This window comes from Pelobates fuscus, chromosome 6 (genome assembly GCF_036172605.1).
Source record: "Pelobates fuscus isolate aPelFus1 chromosome 6, aPelFus1.pri, whole genome shotgun sequence".
Classification (NCBI taxonomy): domain Eukaryota; kingdom Metazoa; phylum Chordata; class Amphibia; order Anura; family Pelobatidae; genus Pelobates; species Pelobates fuscus.
The window spans coordinates 198,540,058-198,559,593 of record NC_086322.1 but is presented as its reverse complement, the minus strand read 5'-3'; the positions used below and the strand labels follow the sequence as shown (position 1 = coordinate 198,559,593).

Below are 19,536 nucleotides of genomic sequence, written 5' to 3'. Positions count from 1 at the left end.
GAATCAGGACGGATAGGCCCCAGTCTGAACGAGATTAGTGGGAGTTATACTCTACAGAAGCAGTTGTCGACATTTCCAAGGATTACTTCTTAACAGCCCTCTGTAGTGGTTTTGATGCCAGGAGTGCCCTGGCCTGGTTCCCCGTAATGAGGCAAAACATTTAGTTATGGTCTATCCTCTTAACTGGGTGCCTCCTTACTTTTGGCTTTCATAGAGCTGCAGAAGCGGATCCAGTCGCCATCCCTTGACTGAGAGTGTCAGATGACCACTCTCAGCCAATGAAAAAAAAATTGTACAGAATTGACATTAGCCATCCCTGAACTCTTATTTTGGGCTGGATAAAAAAGCCCCTTTGCCAGAGGTGGAGTTACATCTCTGGAAGTTAAGGGGGTTAAACTCAGTACATGCAGCGTTTCACAGCAAAACACTGAATATACAGACTCTGGTCACATGAATGAAGTGGTCGTGGTGCTTGGAGTAACCCTTTAATGACAGCAGCTGAAATAATTGCACCTCCTACTGTATGTCCTTTATAGTACAACCCTCTCGTAACCCCTACTTTATCCTATCACACTACATTACACATTGAACACTGCACTACACGTATAGTAAACTTTAACCTGTACACCACACTTACACTAGCACTAAATATTGACCCCCTACACTACACAATAGCAGTACACTTCTTTAAACGGTAACTTATAGTACATTGACATGAAATATTAACCATTATAGCACTAAAGATAACCATTAATCGCTTCAATACAGGAGTATTAACCATTGTCTTTGCATAGTGGAAACGTTTGATCTTTCAGTCTTGTGTTTTATTATGATGTCTCTATAACATCTCAATAGCATGTTCCCATAATACATGGTTCACTTTGATGTATTCTATTTATCCTATACAGGCTGAAATGAATACATAAAAAACATGCAAAAGTGAATAAAACATTGAAGACAAACAACCATAGAGTGGAAGAGAGAAAGCCAGACAGAGATAGTGAAGGGGAGCTAATGGCATGTATCTCTGTAAGGGGTGGCATGACCAGTCACCTTCCCATCAATGCAATGGAATGCTATATTAGAATAATAAAAGTCACAGCCATTCTCCAGCATCCCTATTTGCAAAGTGAGAACTACATTGACACCATGAGCCTCTCTCAATCCTTTGCAGTTTACTGATCCTCACATTGTAGAACTGGCAGCATTATATGAATGTATCACTTCCTTCGAACCAAATATAGCAGCGCTAGCCACTTCCTCCTATAAATCAGTAGTGTCCAGTGTCCACATGTTTTGCTGAGGCTGTGTTTTAGCAGTGTGGATACACTGTTTCCATCCCATCCTGCAGCTGGCTGCAGCCCTGCATATCCACTCAATAAAGCTGTATGAGGGAGAAGGCAGGGCTCCCATCCACGCGTAATAGGTAGGGGAGGAGAGGGGGAATGGGAGAGCTGTGTGATCCTGAGCTGCTTTTGCTTGTGTGAGGTGGCAGTGCAGGAGAAATCCATTTATACACAGCACATCCACACACATTGTAACCTCCCAGACACTCAGCCCTCCCCTCAGCTCCTCCTCCCCTCTCTCCCCTTCACAATCAGCTGCTAGAGAGGCCACCAATCCGTCCACTTCATAACTACTCTGCCTTACCAGTCTGGGAGGACTTGGCATGGAGACCCCTGGCATCAGGATCCTTACTATGATCAACTAATAGCTACCAAGGATCTGGGTGGCAGAGTCAAGCCTGCATTGAGCTGGGAGGAATAGGAAGCACAGAGCAGGGAAGGAGAAGAGATACAAGCTGTTCAGGCTCTCACACATACAGTAAGGTAGGATCTTGGCATTGCTTGTGCAGATATGTGTTTCCTGTATCTCTCCTCTCACATGCCCTCCTACACAGGTCTTGCCATAGCTGGTGAGTTGGTGCACCTGCAGCACAGACAGATGACCGTCAGCTTCCCCTTCAGGTGTGCTGTCATTCTGCATGCTCCAGGCCTGGTTTAATGTGGGATTATGTATCTGGGTGATGTAGGGTCACTTAGTGCTTTGCTGCAGCCGGGAGCACGATAAGGAGCAGACAGGTGTGCTGGTGCATTGCCTGTCAGGATTGCCCTGATGTGCACTGTCAGTATCCTGCCCCCCTGCTGTCTTTGGGCATGTGCTGTCTGTGCCCCTGTCACAGATCAATGTGTGTTTGTGTCTGTAATGCAGCATGTGACAACCAGAAAACTGCGGGATTCCTGAAATCCGCAGTCAATGGAAGCAGCAATTGTTTTATTGCAGAGCTGCTACTATTATTATTATTATTATTATATGACCCAGGGTTAAATTTGTTACTGTATTTTTATTATTTTTTTTTATTATTATTTATTTGCTTTTTATTGCTTTGATAGAGTGATGCATGCACTGGCAATTAGTGAATTAGACAGAACAAATTGCTTTGTTCTGCATGTTTTAAAGAACTGCGGTGTGTGTGTGGCTCTCAGAGAAACTACCTAACACGTGGATGCTGTCAGATGCATCCTTAGGGTCTGTGCTAATTGTCAATGGGCTCAAGTCAGGCATAGAGTACAGGGATGGGTGTTTTATACTTTTAATTATCACCCATTGTCAGCAGAAAAACTAATATAGTTCATTAAATGATATTGCTACTTTAATGCAGTACTGCATGTGAAATAAATTATCTTGCAGCAATAACTGGTGTTGCAATTAACGTATTTACTAGTAAGTATATAACATTTATAAACATGCTCCTGTGTATATATATATATTACAATCTCAAACAAAATAACAAAAAATGGGTGAAGCTGTTCGCCCCCTATTGTTTTGGTTCTATGCTGCCTGTGTTTTAACCCTTCCATTGTCCACCTTTATTGTTTGTGTGTGGGCATCTTGCAGTGTGCCAAGGATTGGACCAAACTGCAAAGCAGTGTTTTACTAACCATTCATGCAGTAAACGACAAAACAAAATGAGCTAAATTATGATTTGTAGAAACTGTTATATTTAGAGCCAGCACACGTGGTTTATATGTAAACTTTAGTGGACATGTGTGCTTGACATGTACATTTATTAGATTTTTTACAAATTAAAATCAGCATGCGGTTCATGATTGCAAATATAATTATTTTATTTCTCAGTTATATATGTCTAAGCTTATTTTATTGCATGGAATAATTGTTCTACATCAGGAGTATAGATGGTGCGTATTGAATTCCCAATCATTATGTGCAGATCTGCATATATATGATTATTCATCTGTATGTTTCAGTGTGCTATAATGTATTTGCAATCAAGAGGTTTTCAATAATAGAGGATCTGTTGATAGTGTGGCTGGCAATGCTTCCTGAATCAATTCCTAGAGACTACATTAGCCACATGAGTTAGTGATGTCATCAGCCATTGATCCACTATACTACAGAGATCTCATTCCTGGAGATACCAGGGCATTGAAGTGTGCTACACAGAGATGAAATGGGAGGTTTGATAAACACTGCTGCCTCCTCCTATTTACTCTGCTTGTGACATCAATGTGAAATGGCACACAAGTTATAGATGCTCAGATGAATTCTTTTATTTGACGTGCTTCACCTAAAACTGCTTCACTTCCTTCTTTTCTAGATTTATCCTAGAATTATGACATCAATCTCTTAATATTGACTTGGTCGCTCATTATTTTACATTGTGATACCTTTCCAAATATTTTAAACCATTTCGGACCAGTGATAGTCTATGTTGCCTTAACAATCTGTTCTTTTTCGGAGTCTATTCCAAAATGCAATCATCCATGAAATATATCCCTACAGGCCCATGTAGAGTCTAGATCAGGGGTGCCCAAAAGGTAGATCCCCAGGCGTTTTAAAACTACAGCTTCCACAATACTTTGCCATTCTAAAGGCATGTGAAGCATCATGGGAGTTGTTGTTCTACAACACCAGGGGATCTAGCTTTTGGGCACTCCTGGTCTAGGAGGCTTGTATTGTGGCTATGGCAAAGTGCAGATTGTAGTCGATATGGGGTTAAGGGTAGTCTAAATGTTATTATAACTGCTAGAATATTGTTTAAATAGGATTAAAAAGTTGTAGACGCTCAATGCTGTCCTTTTCCAAACAGATTGTGTCAAATAAAATATTTAGTTGTGCTATTCTTAGAAACATCAATTTATTATAAGAATTGTATAAAGAGATTTTGTTACATAACATAGAGTCAACTTTGGCTTGTGTAAGTCAGGCACTCATAACATTGCTATGGGGAGTGAATTGTTTGTTGTAAAACAGGTTGTCAAAATGAAAGATAATTGATTGGTCCGTCTGTGTGCTCATGTCTTTGTACATACATATCAGAGTCGAAGTACACTGGCTTCCAGGAAAGTGCTTGATGGTGTTTAGTGCCGGAATTCTTCTGTTTGCAAAGAGCTTGACACTCGGGGACATTAATACAGGAAGCATGGGTAGACTTTCTCCCTCTTTGCTAATTACAAACCTCTTCTTCTTGTATAAACAAAGTGCTCCTGTGTCACACAGCACAAATAGAATGGATAGTTAATGTACACTGTGCGTGTTGTAATTTAAAAAATATATGTTTTTTATGTTAGTGTTAAAATCGCAAGGCCACATTTCACTTATCCAGCTATGATTTCAGACAGCAGGAAAAAATATCATATTTTTAGTTGTTTATATGTATGAGTCATAGTGCCATAAACCAGCATTGTTATGGCTTATGACTGTGTGCAGAACAATTCAGTATTCTGAACAGCAGTGATTCCAGCTAAATTCTAAACGTACCTCTATTTCTTCTCAATAAACAGTGTTTATGATATGGATGTATTTCTGTAAAGAGAACTGCAGTGTTTTGGTTTTGTGTAACAATAAAGGCAAAGTAACATATATAAAAATGCAATTGAGTTATTAAAATTGAAAATATATTTCTGGTCTCCATATAAAGTGTTTTGTTAATCAGACAATAGCCTAATGCATAGATACTGGCCAGCAGCCCAATAAACTGCAGGTGCGTAATAAACTTTGTCGGACAATCCTTTCAAACGCTAATACTGTTCCAGGTGAAGGATAAACACTGCAAGGTGTTACTAACAAGGTTGCATTGGTCTTTATTGTTGAAATTCAATTCTGGTGTCTTGGGAGGTTAGCTGCTTTGGATGGAACATAGAAACATAGAAACACAGAATGTGACAGCAGATAAGAACCATTCGACCCATCTAGTCTGACCATTTTTTTAAACACTTTAATTAGTCCCTGGCCTTATCTTATAGCTAGGAGAGTGTTATGCCTACCCCACGTATGCTTAAACTCCTTCACTGTTTAAATCTCTACCACTTCAGCTGGAAGGCTATTCCATGCATCCACTACCCTCTCAGTACAATAATACTTCCTGATATTATTTTTAAACCTTTGTCCCTCTAATTTAAGACTATGTCCTCTTGTTGTGGTAGTTTTTCTTCTTTTAAATATTATCTCCTCCTTTACTGTGTTGATTCCCTTTATGTATTTAAATGTTTCTATCATATCCCCCTCTGTCTCGTCTTTCCTCCAAGCTATACATGTTAAGATCCTTTAAGGATCCTTTAAGATCCAGAAGGGTGTCTACAAGACACATGACTTTAGGCAGTAAGAATGGGCATATATAAATGTAAGTAACACAGTAATCTAAAGGAAAACAGAGCTGTCCCCTTATTACTGTATGTGTTCATTATATTATATTTAATAAAGGTTAACTTACAAGTTTGAAAAGGAGCAGTTAAGGTGTGATATAGCTACATGATTTAATTTAATGATATAGCTCATTTACCAATCAAAAAGTCATGACCAAACTGCAAAGAAAATCAATGAATTACCATAAACCATAACTCATGTTTCAGGGCGGCACTGCTGGTGTTGGCGTTACATGTCCGGCATCAAAAAGGGTTAAACACTGAAGTTGTTATGGTGCTTGGCGTAATCCTTCTAACCCATGAAGTAACCCTTTTAATGCTCTGAGAAGAGTCCAGGCATCTCATTTTAATAAGACTACATTTAATTAATAAACTTTACTGGTAAAGGGTGATCTTTTAACATGAAAACTGCAATAATTGATTTTAGAGCAAATTAATTAAAATCACTGTTTACTGGTTTCCATGGTGATTTAACCTTATTTAGCATTTTGCCCCCAAAGAGTTCCTTTTGCCATGATACATATGTCCTATAAGGTTATATTCCATATCTTATTCACCCACTACAGACAGCTCTATACCCTGAGTGATTGCTAACAAAGATCTTAAAGATTTTGATTGGTGTTTTGGAACTGGTGGACTGGTATGTCCATGGCACAAATTATGTCAAACAATGTGCCAGCCAGCCCTGTCATGGCATGCACGTGTGCCAGGATAATAGGCTGCCCAGCTGGGTAGACAATCAGGGATTCATATCTTTATCAACAATATCAATGTGCCACAACAATTATGTTACATAACTAAGCTGAGGAATAATTCTTTATTTAAAGGATTGCTTCAGGCACCATGACCACTTCAGTGAACTTGTAGTGGTCTTGTAAGGGACATTTTGCAATTTCAAACACAACATATTTCGAGTTTATCCTGTCTGATAACTTACTTTCACCAGAGTCATTGGGGCGTCACCAGTCAGCCTAGAACTAGTGTTCCAGACTGACTATTGCCAATTAAGTGCAAATGTCGATGCACAGAATCTGATTCACTGTCTAAGAACAGCAGTCATCCTATGCTCTTGGCCAAACAATGAGTGGCAGGATTGGGGTTCAGTTTCTGTAGCTCTGCTGAAGCCTGATGTTGTAAGTCCTGCTTCAGTGGAGACAGGGGCAGAACTATAGGTCTCAGAGGCTGCAGCTGCGACCGGGCCCGTCACTCCAGAGTGTGTGTGTGTGTGTGTGAATGGCTATGTGTGTCTGTATGTGTGTGTGTCTGTGTGTGAATGTCTGTATCTGTATAGATATGTGTGTGTGTGTGTCTGTATGCGTGTGTGTGAATGTATGTGTTTGTCTGCATGCGTGTGTGTGTCTATATATGTGTGTGTGTGAATGTCTTTACCTGTGTGTCTGTATGTGTGAAAGTCTGTATCTGTATATCTGTGTGTGTCTGTATGTGTATGTGGGTGTCTGTGTGTGAATGTATGTGTGTGTCTGCATACATGTGTGTGTGTCTGTATGTGTGTGTGTGTGTGTGAATATCTGTATATGTGTGTCTGCATGTGTTTGTGTCTGTATGTATATCTCTTTGTCTGTATGTATATCTCTTTGTCTGTATGCGTATCTTTGTCTGTGTATCTGTTTGTCTGATATATGTGTATCTGTTTGTATGGATATCTGTATGTCTGTATGTGTATGTGTTTGCATGTGTGTCAGTGTGTGCCCTTATGTATCTGTATGTGTGTCACAGTTTATATCTGTATGCATGTCATTCTGTGTATCTGAATATTTTTCATTAAGTGTGTCTGGGTGTCTGCATGCATGTCTATATGTATATCTGTCTGTATGTGTGTCTGTGTATCCATATGTGTGTCTATGTGTTCTACGTCTGTGTCTGTATGTGTATCTGTTTGTCTGTATGTGTGTCAGTGTGTGCCCCTAGGTATCTGTATGTGTGTCACTGTTAATATCTGTATGCGTATCATTCTGTGAATCTGAATGTTTATCATTAAATGTGTCTGTGTATCTGCATGTGTATCTGCATATGTGTCTGTATGCGTATCTGTTTGTCAGCATCTGTATGTCTGTATGTGTATCTGTGTCTGTATGTGTATCTATTTTTCTGCACGTTTGTCTGTATGTGTATCTGTCTGCATGTGTCAGAGTGTGCCCCTATGTATCTGTATGTGTGTCACTGTTTGTTTCTGTATGTGTGGCATTCTGTGTATGTGTATCTACATTTGTCTATATGTGTATGTCTGTGTGTGTGTCTGTGTATCTGCATGTGTGTCAGTGTGTGTCTGTGTATCTGTATGTGTGTCTGTGTTTGAATTTGTAGAAGTGTCATTCTGTGTATCTGAATGTGTGTCATTCTGAATGTCTGTGCTTTAGCATGTATGTCTGTGTATGTATCTGTATGTATTATATTATACAAATGGAGGGGCGGAGGATTGGGAGGGAAGGTAAAATGTATGGTTGGGGGCCCTAGGGATATTTTTGCACTGGGGCCCAGTCGTTTCTAGTTACGAGCACCAGGTAATGCAGGTGATGGCGTGCCTCATGAGTTTAGTTACATGACAAGTTATCAAATTGAAAGCCAGACTAATGTAACAGTGTTAATTTAAAAAAATGGCAATACCTAATTTTATAACATGACAGGAGGCGAGTATTTGCTTTAGTCTCTCTTTACTAGAACTCCACAGCAGCACAGAAAACAACCAATCAGAAAAAAAGTTAGGTACTATAAAACTCCCCTCCCCATGCATCATTCCCTCTTTCTTTGCTGCTCCGCAGACAGTACAGGTCAGGGTACCACTGCCTCCTGCTTCTAGTTGGTGGCTTTGGGTTTTATTGGTGGCTTTTGGGACTTTTTTATGATTTATATCTATTATGTTCAGTTACCATGTTATGCATATATATATATATATATATATATATATATACACTGTATTTAGTTATTTATTATATTTGATATATTATATTCATTACCGTATATATATTTAATGTTTTTTTGTATTTAGTTATATATTTATTTTTCATATATTATATGTATATACTGTAGTTATATATTTTATTTATTATGTATATACTGTATTTAATTTATATTCTTATTTATATAAGTAGATACTGTATTTAATTTATATATTTATTATTTATATATTATACAGTTTGTTTTATAGTGGCTTTGGGCTTACTGCCCGTTTTTTACTCATTGCTCCCCCTGTTATTGGGGATGTTTCTTACATCTGGTGGTTTTAGGGGGGTTTCCTGGGGATTCCTTTTGCTTCCCTTCCCTTCCTCCACCCCCCACCCCCCACTCCACTCCCTAGCGCCCTTTTATTAGCCCCTCGCGGGCTACGGGCGCTCCGCTCGGGGAGGCAGGAGACTAGCCGTTTGGCTGCCTCCTCTGACTTCCCCAGCTCCAGTGTGAGCATGCCGGCACCCGGGGTTACTCGCGGTCGGATGCGAGTACCCGGCGGCCGGGTCAGCCCACACACGTGGCCGCCTCGCCACGTGCAGCCGACCGGTGGGAGGAGGGCGCACCTGCTCGCAGCCCCTCCTCCAGACGCGGTGGTCGGACCGCAGTGTTCTCCTCGCTGGCATTCTGGCTCTGTAACATGATGCATACAGAGCCAGTCTACCAGTGAGCTCAAGGATAAGCAGAATTTAGTTTTCTGGTAACCAGTTGGTTTTTTGTTTAAAAACAAATAGGTGATAACCTTTTTATTGCACAAGTAAGCTAGTGTTATTTGGTGCATATGCTTATACATCAGTTGATATGTGCCTAATCCATCTTTGGAGTCAGAGAAGAGACTACTCTAGCATGATATGCTCTGTCCATGGCATATGTTAAAAGCTAAGCAGACCTGGCTATGGCTCAAACTGGTATGGGAGACCAGTCTATTCTGACACTGATTCAATCCCATCAGATTCTGTGACTTGTAGAATTGGAAGATATTCCCTTCCAAGCTCAATAAGAGGGTTTATTGAGTTGACTCTTGTTTTTACTCTATTCCTGAAAATATACCACGGGTACGATAACCTTCGGGCGGCATGCTGATGATGCATACTATGGATGAAGAAATCTGACTTGTCTGCATGCTCATGTGCATACCCTATTCTCAGTTAATATGTATTGCTCACTTCATCACGTTTTAATGGACGCACTTATCACTGGAACATTTTCAGTTTATACCCATTACAACTGGAATACCACTAATTGCCTGCTCGGCATTTAGGGACTACTGGTCCCAGTTCTATGTTATTAACACAGTATTATGCTGTCTAAAGGGGTTGGGGTCTGGGGGCCCTATGTCACAGGGTACCCTGGAGATTGACATATATTTAAGGGACTCTGCCCATTCACAGGGGTCCCTTATTACTTGTTTAGACGCAACCCAGGATTGGCCTGCTATGTCTGTGCCCCATTGATTGGCCTGCTATGTCTATGCCACATTGATCGGCCTGCTATGTCTGTGCCCCATTGAGTGGCCTGCTATGTCTGTGCCCCATTGATTGGCCTGCTATGTCTATGCCCGTCTGACTGGCCTGCCCTATCTGTGCCCGACCCCCATTTGGCCGCAGGCCTGGGGGAATATCACTGAGGAGAGCGCTGTACCGACTATTGTCAGTGAGATAGGTGGGTGTCCAGACAAGCACTGTTACCACACTATCAAGAGGATACGGGTGCCTAAAAATGATTGGAGGGGTGAAGGCCCTAAATCTCATGCCATGAAAGGCAAAGCTTTTGTGAAAATTCCCAGACACGCAACCACGGTTGCACCAACCCGGCGATGGCACATCTCCAAGGGGATTTTCGCACAAGCAGGGACCAGTGCTCGGACGCCAACAGGGGAGCTGTCACGTCTAAACATTTGTTATGAAGGAACACAACTGCAGATTTCTTATAGTTTGAATATTTATTATAAAAAGTAAAAGGTATTGACGTTAAGTCCAATTTACAGGTACTGTAGCTTTAATTAGTAAACGATAACTGAAGTCCACAATTACAGGCACTGTAGCTTTAAGTAGTAAACGATAACTGAAGTCCACAATTACAGGCACTGTAGCTTTAAGTAGTAAACGATAACTGAAGTCCACAATTACAGGCACTGTAGCTTTAAGTAGTAAACGATAACTGAAGCCCACAATTACAGGCACTGTAGCTTTAAGTAGTAAACGGTAGTAATTAGCAGACACTGAATCAGAAAGAGTCTTTTAGTAGTATTAATGAATTAGGTGATAAGAAGTTACAATAGCTGTTCCATAGCATTTAACTGAAGCAAGACAGATGCAGCTAACTTATATAGTGTATGAGTTGAAGTTAGCTGTAACTGGTTTGTTTTATCGAAGGACCTTGGAGACAGGAAATAACGGCTTTGAGATGTAACGCTTATCACAGAGGTTTTACTTAGCTTCCGGCACATAGAACACTGGTTCCCGAGATCTCCTCAGAGGCGGTTATCATGAGTGAAGAGAGTTCAGCTTTAGTCGTGGATGAGGAGAGGTGAAGGGAACTTGAAGTCTTCCAGTCCGGTCCGATAACAGAGGGCTTTCACAACGAAGTTGTAGCCGGTTCGTGAGTACGGAACGTAGTTCAATAATCCAGCGTCGATCAGCTGGTGCGGTCGGATTAAATAAGGAGACCGTGTCATAAAGGGGTGTGGCTAGGCTCCGTGGAACCAGGAAGTAAGAGGATACCATAGTTAAGGCATGACAGTACCCTCTCCTTAATGAGCAACCTCTGGGTGCTATTGACTTGGTTTAGAAGGGTAACGCTTGTGAAATTTGGAAATCAATTTGTCAGCATGAACGACAGAGGAGTTTTCCCATGTATCTTCATCAATTCCATATCCTTTCCATCTGATGAGGTATTGTAAAGAGCCACGATGGATCCTTGAATCCAGTATACTTTGAATTTCGTATTCTTCTTCACCCTGGACCAATATGGGATCAGGAGAAGTAGTGACATTTCTTTGGAAAGGGTCAGGATGATGAGGTTTTAGCAAGGACACATGAAAAACAGGATGTAGTTTCAAAGTAGGTGGAAGTTTCAATTTAACAACATTACGGTTGATAACCGATATTATTGGAAAAGGACCAAGAAAAAGGGAACTTAACTTCTTTGATGGACGGTTTGTAGAGATGTTCTTTGAGGAAAGCCAGACAAGATCACCGATTTCATAAGAGGGTGAAGGTTGTCTTTTTGTATCAAAAAACTTCTTTTGATTGGAGGAGGCCAATTCTAGATTTTCATGCAATTTCTTGAATAAAGAGGACATATGAGAGATTTGATTCGAATCGGAGAGGTTAGATGAAGAAACCGTCTGAGCAGGAAATGAGGAGGGATGAAATCCATAATTGGATAGAAATGGAGTCATTTTGCTGCTGGTATGAAAAGAGTTATTGTATGCGAATTCTGCCATGGGTAACCATGTTATCCAATCGTCTTGTAAGTGAGAACAATAACATCGTAGATATTGCTCTAAGCATTGGTTGACTCTTTCAGTTTGTCCATCTGTTTGAGGATGATATGCAGATGATAGTTTACGTTGGATATGAAGAGTAGCACATAATGCATTCCAGAATTTGGAGGTAAACTGAGTTCCTCGGTCTGAAATGATTTCGTCTGGCAGTCCATGAAGTTTAACTATGTTGTCAAGGAATATTTTTGAAAGTTCAGAGGATGAGGGTAACTTCTTTAAAGGAATAAAATGAGACATTTTCGTGAAGCGGTCTACTACCACTAAAATGGTGGTATGATGGTGAGAAGGAGGTAGTTCCACCAAGAAGTCCATAGAAATGGATTGCCAAGGTCGTTCAGGAATTGGTAAATTCAACAATTGACCGAATGGTTGATGATGGACATGTTTGGATCTTTGACATATAGAACAAGATTTGACATAAGATTCAATAGTTTGGTCTTGACGAGGCCACCAATAGTATCTCTTAGACAATTCAAGGGTCTTTTTTATACCTGGATGACCTGCCAGAGGAGAATCATGAATAAATTCAAGTACTTTAATTCTGAAAGAGGGAGGTACATAAATCTGGTCTTTAAAATAGTAGAGACCGTTTTTCTTGGATAATTTAATTGATTTAGGAAGTTCAAGAGCATCTTCACTGAGATCTTTAATGTCGTCAATAAGAGAAGATAAGATTCCAATGACTGTAGGCGGAGGAGGTTCAATTATAGTGTCTTTATGGATCCTGGAAAGGGCATCAGCCTTTTTGTTTCTAGACCCAGGTCTAAAGACGATTTGGAAATTGAACCGGGAAAAAAAAAAGATTCCATCTTACTTGTCGAGCAGACAGTGTTTTTTTGGAGTGAAGATATTCGAGATTTTTATGGTCAGTATATACGATTAAAGGGGTCTGAGCACCTTCAAGAAGGTGTCTCCAGGTTTCTAAAGCCACTTTGATACTTAATAATTCTTTTTCCCCTATAGGATAATTCTTTTCGGCAGGAGATAATGATCGTGAGAAGAAGGCGACTGGATGAAGAGGTTCCTGAGGAGTTTTATGTTGAGAAAGGACAGCTCCAATTGCAATTTCCGAAGCATCCGTTTCAAGGACATAAAGATATGAAGGATTTGGAAGTTGAAGAACAGGAGCTGTTATAAACTTTCTCTTTAATTCATTGAAGGCAGTTTGAGCCTTCTCGTTCCAATTGAAGGGATGTTTTTTACTGTTAAGTTGATTGAGTGGGTGAGCTATCTCAGAGTAGTTTTTAATACATTTTCTGTAGAAGTTGGCGAACCCTAAAAATCGCTGCAATTCTTTTACTGTAGAGGGAACAGGCCAGTTGATGATACAATCGACTTTTGAATTATCCATACTTATTGAATGAGGGGAAATAACATAACCTAAGAAGGTTATTTCATTGACGTGAAAAATACATTTTTCGGGTTTAGCGAATAGTTTGTGAGTTCTGAGTCTGGATAACACCCATCTGACATGTTTTCTATGTTCATCAGGAGTGTTGGAGTATATGAGAATATCATCTAAATAAATGATAACACAGACGTCCAATAGGTCTCTAAAGATATCATTTATGAAATGTTGAAATGTTGCAGGGGCGTTGCAGAGTCCAAAAGGCATCACCAGATATTCGAAGAGGCCATATCTTGTTCGGAAAGCAGTTTTCCATTCATCATTAGCCTTTATCCTGATGAGATTATATACCCCGCGAAGGTCAAGCTTAGTGTAGATGGTAGCAGTTTTTAATCGTTCAACCAGTTCATTGATGAGGGGAAGAGGATAACGATTTTTAACTGTTATTTTGTTTAAAGCTCTGTAATCAATGATAGGACGTATAGTCTGGTCTTTGTTTCTCACAAAAAACATACTTGAGGCAGCAGGTGAACTAGAGGGTCTAATGAACCCTTTCCGTAGGTTTTCATCCAGATATTCTTTGAGAATTTGCAATTCAGCCTCAGAGAGAGGGTAGATGTGCCCAAAAGGTACTGGGGCACCAGGTATGAGGTCTATAGGACAATCGTAGGAACGATGAGGTGGGAGCGTTTCAGCTTCTTTTTTACTGAATACGTCTGAAAAGTCTGAATAACAAGAGGGTATAGTTGGTTCTTTGGAGATCTGAAGAATGGGAATTTGTTGTAAACATGTTTCTTTACAATAATGGGAGTTAAAGGTGAGAGAGAAAGGAGACCAAGAAATTTGAGGGTTGTGGTTCCTTAACCGGTTGATCCCTATTATAACGGGATAGAGAGGTGATGGAATAACATCAAATACTAGAAATTCAGTATGAATATGATTGGTGGTTACCTTTAGAGGGATGGTTTCATGAAGAATCGGTCCCGAGGAGATGAGGGAGCCGTCAATCACTCTGACAGAAACAGAAGTGTTTTTTCGAACACAAGGAATTTTATTCTTTGTTACAAAGGTTGAATCGATGAATACTCCATTTGCACCAGAATCGATGATAGCTTCAGTCATAATTCTCACCTTATCCCACTGTAGTATGAGAGATATAGGAGTGAACTGAGTGGTTGGTGTAGAAGGGAGTGCACTTAAGATAGCAGAGGCATAGGCTTGCCTACCGGCCTTTGTCCGTTTCAATAAGGGACAATCAGGAACCAAATGATCTTGAGAAGCACAATACATGCATAGGTTTAATTGACGTCTTCGGTTCTTCTCTTCAGGAGTGAGAGGACTTCTTATTACCCCTATTTCCATAGGTTCGCTTGGTAAGGAAGTCTTTTCAGGAGCTTTTGAGGGAGTGAAAGGTTTTCGGTCTTTAGAATGTAAGAGGGCTTTTTCGGCCTTTCTTTCTCTTAATCTTCTGTCAATGCTGATTGATAGGTGAATTAGAGCGTTCAAAGTAGTAGGGAGTTCTGTTCTAGATAGTTCATCTTTTACAGCTTCAGATAAACCAATTCGAAATTGGTTGCGCAATGTGATGTCATTCCATTGCGTTTCTACTGCCCATCTTTTAAATTCAGCAATGTAATCTTCAACGGGTCTATGTCTTTGCTGTAGAGTTCTGATTGTTAAATCAGCTGTTGCTTGTTTGTTAGGATCTTCATAGAGAAGAGACATGGCTTCAAAAAATTCATCCAGTGAGTCTAAGATGGGGTCATCGTTTTCCAGAAAGGAATGGGCCCATGACATAGGTTCACCTCTTAAAAAGGAAATAACCGAACAAACCTTAGTTCTTTCTGTAGGATAAGATCTAGGTTTCAAAGCAATTAATAGTTTGCAAGAGTTAAGGAACTCCCTGTATTTAGAACGATCTCCAGAGAACTTTTCAGGGTTACATACAGCAGGATCACTAGCCGAGTGCAGAATAGTATGAGGAGTATGAGTTTGTAAATCTCTGACATAAGTGAGAATTCTTTCGTTAGTAACTTGCAGGTCTTGCACACCTTGGGCTAGTGTATCAACTCTTTGATTCAGCGTAGTTATCGTAGAATCGAAATCTGCTGGATCCATTACAAGGGCTGGATTATTCTGTCACGTCTAAACATTTGTTATGAAGGAACACAACTGCAGATTTCTTATAGTTTGAATATTTATTATAAAAAGTAAAAGGTATTGGCGTTAAGTCCAATTTAGAGGTACTGTAGCTTTAATTAGTAAACGATAACTGAAGTCCACAATTACAGGCACTGTAGCTTTAAGTAGTAAACGATAACTGAAGTCCACAATTACAGGCACTGTAGCTTTAAGTAGTAAACGATAACTGAAGTCCACAATTACAGGCACTGTAGCTTTAAGTAGTAAACGATAACTGAAGTCCACAATTACAGGCACTGTAGCTTTAAGTAGTAAACGGTAGTAATTAGCAGACACTGAATCAGAAAGAGTCTTTTAGTAGTATTAATGAATTAGGTGATAAGAAGTTACAATAGCTGTTCCATAGCATTTAACTGAAGCAAGACAGATGCAGCTAACTTATATAGTGTATGAGTTGAAGTTAGCTGTAACTGGTTTGTTTTATCGAAGGACCTTGGAGACAGGAAATAACGGCTTTGAGATGTAACGCTTATTACAGAGGTTTTACTTAGCTTCCGGCACATAGAACACTGGTTCCCGAGATCTCCTCAGAGGCGGTTATCATGAGTGAAGAGAGTTCAGCTTTAGTCGTGGATGAGGAGAGGTGAAGGGAACTTGAAGTCTTCCAGTCCGGTCCGATAACAGAGGGCTTTCACAACGAAGTTGTAGCCGGTTCGTGAGTACGGAACGTAGTTCAATAATCCAGCGTCGATCAGCTGGTGCGGTCGGATTAAATAAGGAGACCGTGTCATAAAGGGGTGTGGCTAGGCTCCGTGGAACCAGGAAGTAAGAGGATACCATAGTTAAGGCATGACAGGAGCATGGTTTCCTTACCTTTAGCAACTACCCTTTAGCTGCCTTTCCGGTATCCATCTTAGGTATTGGTGGTTAGGTATTCACAGGTCATGTTTAGCATCTGGCCCTTTCAGTTGGGTTTTACTTGACTGGCTCCTCCGGCCTGCTATTCACCTTCTCTCCGAGGTACGTATTTACCCTTATCTACTTTATTTGGTTTTTTTTTTTTCTTTGTTTTTGTGCCTTCCATTTTCTCTACCGCTTGGGTCGTCGAGAGGCCTGACTTGACCTCCTCCGACCTCCCGAGCTCTCGTGGATCGCGGAGAACGTCTCCTGCTTTCCTCAAACTGCCGACGGTCATCCTGGATCCCACGCGCGTGCACAGGATCCAGGCGGCCCGTTGGTAGGTTCCATCTTCGCTTCAGGAGGTTGCATTCCTTCACCATCCCTTTCTGTTATTAAGATGGACACGACCCGAGATTGTATGCTATTCCATCTACCATCGGTCTGGTTTATTACCAGTTGAGTCCACCTCTCAGGTGAGTGATTCGGAGAGAGGTCTCGTTGTCAGAGAGGGACCTCCCTCAGAATCTCAGTACTGTGCGGATGTTATTAAATGGTATCTCCGCAGTTGGTCACCCTGAGTCTGATATGGACTCTAGTTTGGATTACAAGAGGGTACGGCCCTCCATCGCTTCGACCCAAGACTGAGGTTTTTATTTACACGAGTAGAGAGCGAACCCCTCTCTTATACTGAACCGGAATCTGTTTCGTTATAGAGGGCGCTACCCTCCCTCACCCTCAACCCGATACTGGGATGATTACTGAGGACACGCTTTGAGTGTGACACATTCTCATAGAAGGAGCCGGACACAGAGGTAGACTACAAAGTTTTGGTGATTGACTGGGCGGCCCGCTCATGCTATCAGCCGGACGCTGACACTGAGTTCGGTTACTTTATTAGAGAGTGCGTCTCTCTCTCTCATACACTCAACACTCTACGATACCGTCCATATGTTCATCACACCGGATTGTACCTGTACAGGACAATGATGACTGCATAGAGGGGCATCCCTCCTGCATTCGCTGCAATATGGAAGTGCATACCACATGCCGAGTTTACCACTAATGCTTCAGCTCGGACACAGGAGGATAGTATCTCACCGGTATGCGAGGGTGACGATGCGTCATAATGCTGGGCAAGGGGAGAGAACCCCTCCAGTAGTGCTAACGACCGTGCCATCGATTTCCCTTATAGAGGACTACCTAATTGTGCAGGATATGCATGTTTAGACTGGATTCCTCTATTTCATCTCTTATAATGGATCTACTGGATCCGGGCCACTGTTCCCACGTGAGAAATATCTCAGAGGTATTATTGGGGGGTTTCCCCGCTTATTCGTGCACACCTCCGGAAACCTGGTGGGACAGTATAGGGGCTGTTTTGATCTGACCATCTTGGGTTCAGAATCCAGGATTGGCCCATTTTGATTGGTGACCCTATCCATTCCTTTGGATATGCTCCTGGAGACGGTATGGCTAACGGATGAACCTCAGTTATTACAAGAGTTCAGGTTTTGATATAATCGGCGCTATTTCAAACGTACACTCACACTCTGTTTAGGTCTCCAAGTACATCGTGCACATGGATCGCATGGAAGGACCGGTATCCTCGATTGATTTGGGTTCCCCGGTTATTAACAATCTCGGGATGAGTGGACAGGACTGTCTACTCCTCTGAGAACATATCTGGAAATTATGATTCGGTTATGGAAGGGCTCTCCTCCTAAACCCTAGAACTATCTTGGTTTGGTTTCTCGCTAACCCACCTATTCAGCTACCATCAACAAGACCTACTTGGACTCTAGGGTAGAACCTTGTCTGTCCCCGACCCCTACACGGAGGTCGCATGTCGGGACACAACCTATCGATGGAGTACTGTTCAGGATGTGTAGCAAGCTCTGAGACGGCTACCGACATTCTCAAACTGGACGGCACCTGCTTCGGACGGTTGAAACTAGACCTTTGTTTTAATTAGACCTGCTCTCTGGAGTCTCCTGTCGTAAGTGAAGGGACTTTACGTCTTGCCTGCGTATTAGAGAACGCTAGGTGTTCACGGGACTCTAGGAAAAGAAGGGAGGTATTCCTCTACAAGAAAGCCTCGACTTCGGGTCTCACTATACTATGCCCTATCTTGTAGGTGGCGTGCAGACCGGGAACTTCTGAACGTATTTTTGACAAGTCGGGCATGGAACAAGATCGTTCACACGAGTAATCGGATTATTACACTCTCACTACAGCAAGTGAGGACCCATCTTTGTTATACAGGTCCCGATTACCATTGGATACGGATATCTGGTCACTCTTACACGATGATATATCTGGATGGTAATCTCAAACACGGTTACGTTCCCCTCCTTTTGAATATTTCCGGGATTCACAATCTCCAGAATAGTCGCCCACCGCTTCACTACACAAGTTCAGTTTGGGTCCCTGTTTCAACATCCCTTGAGAGTTCCTCCTCTACCGCAGTCGCGGGTTACACAGTCCGTTTGGAATTCTGGAATCACTTAGGATACGGCTAGTTTGACCGCACTCGTGCCCGCATAATTTCGTTTTGGAGGAGACAAATCACCGGGTAGGCCATGAGGGAACGAAAAGACCTTACTTGGTTCTATGATGGAATTGGTGGTAGACTTAGACGCATTACTTGAGTTTGGAGTTTTGCCGGCAAGGCCGCATCGCCTGGTGGCCCTGGCACAACCAGAGGAGCCAACTTCCACATAAAGGGTCGAGACCTGGTGGCAGTTTCTTTTTGTGACCCTAAGTCCGCAAATGACCTTTGGTAGTTTACACCTACAGGGACATGGTTACTGGGTCAGCTTGGAAGCTCCATTTAGAATGGCTCTTATATCTCACAGAATAGGTACCAGTGAAACAAACAGCGTTGGATTTGTTAGCTGAGCGTTGAAACAGCAAATACGAAGCCTCCTGTCATGTTATAAAATTGTAGATTATGCTAGCTTTAGTGTACCTATAATCTTAATTTAATTAATGACAGGAGGCGAGTATTT

General features: G+C 41.4%; 1 protein-coding gene across 1 annotated transcript in view; it reads left to right on the top strand.

Annotated features, from left to right (window-relative positions):
• The first annotated feature begins 1,550 nt into the window (after positions 1-1,550).
• Positions 1,551-19,536, top strand: part of CCSER1 (coiled-coil serine rich protein 1) — a 964,914-nt gene continuing 946,928 nt past the window's right edge. The window contains exon 1 of the mRNA XM_063458635.1: positions 1,551-1,829. The gene's annotated coding sequence lies outside the window, so the exon portion shown is untranslated. The remainder of the gene's footprint in view (positions 1,830-19,536) is intronic.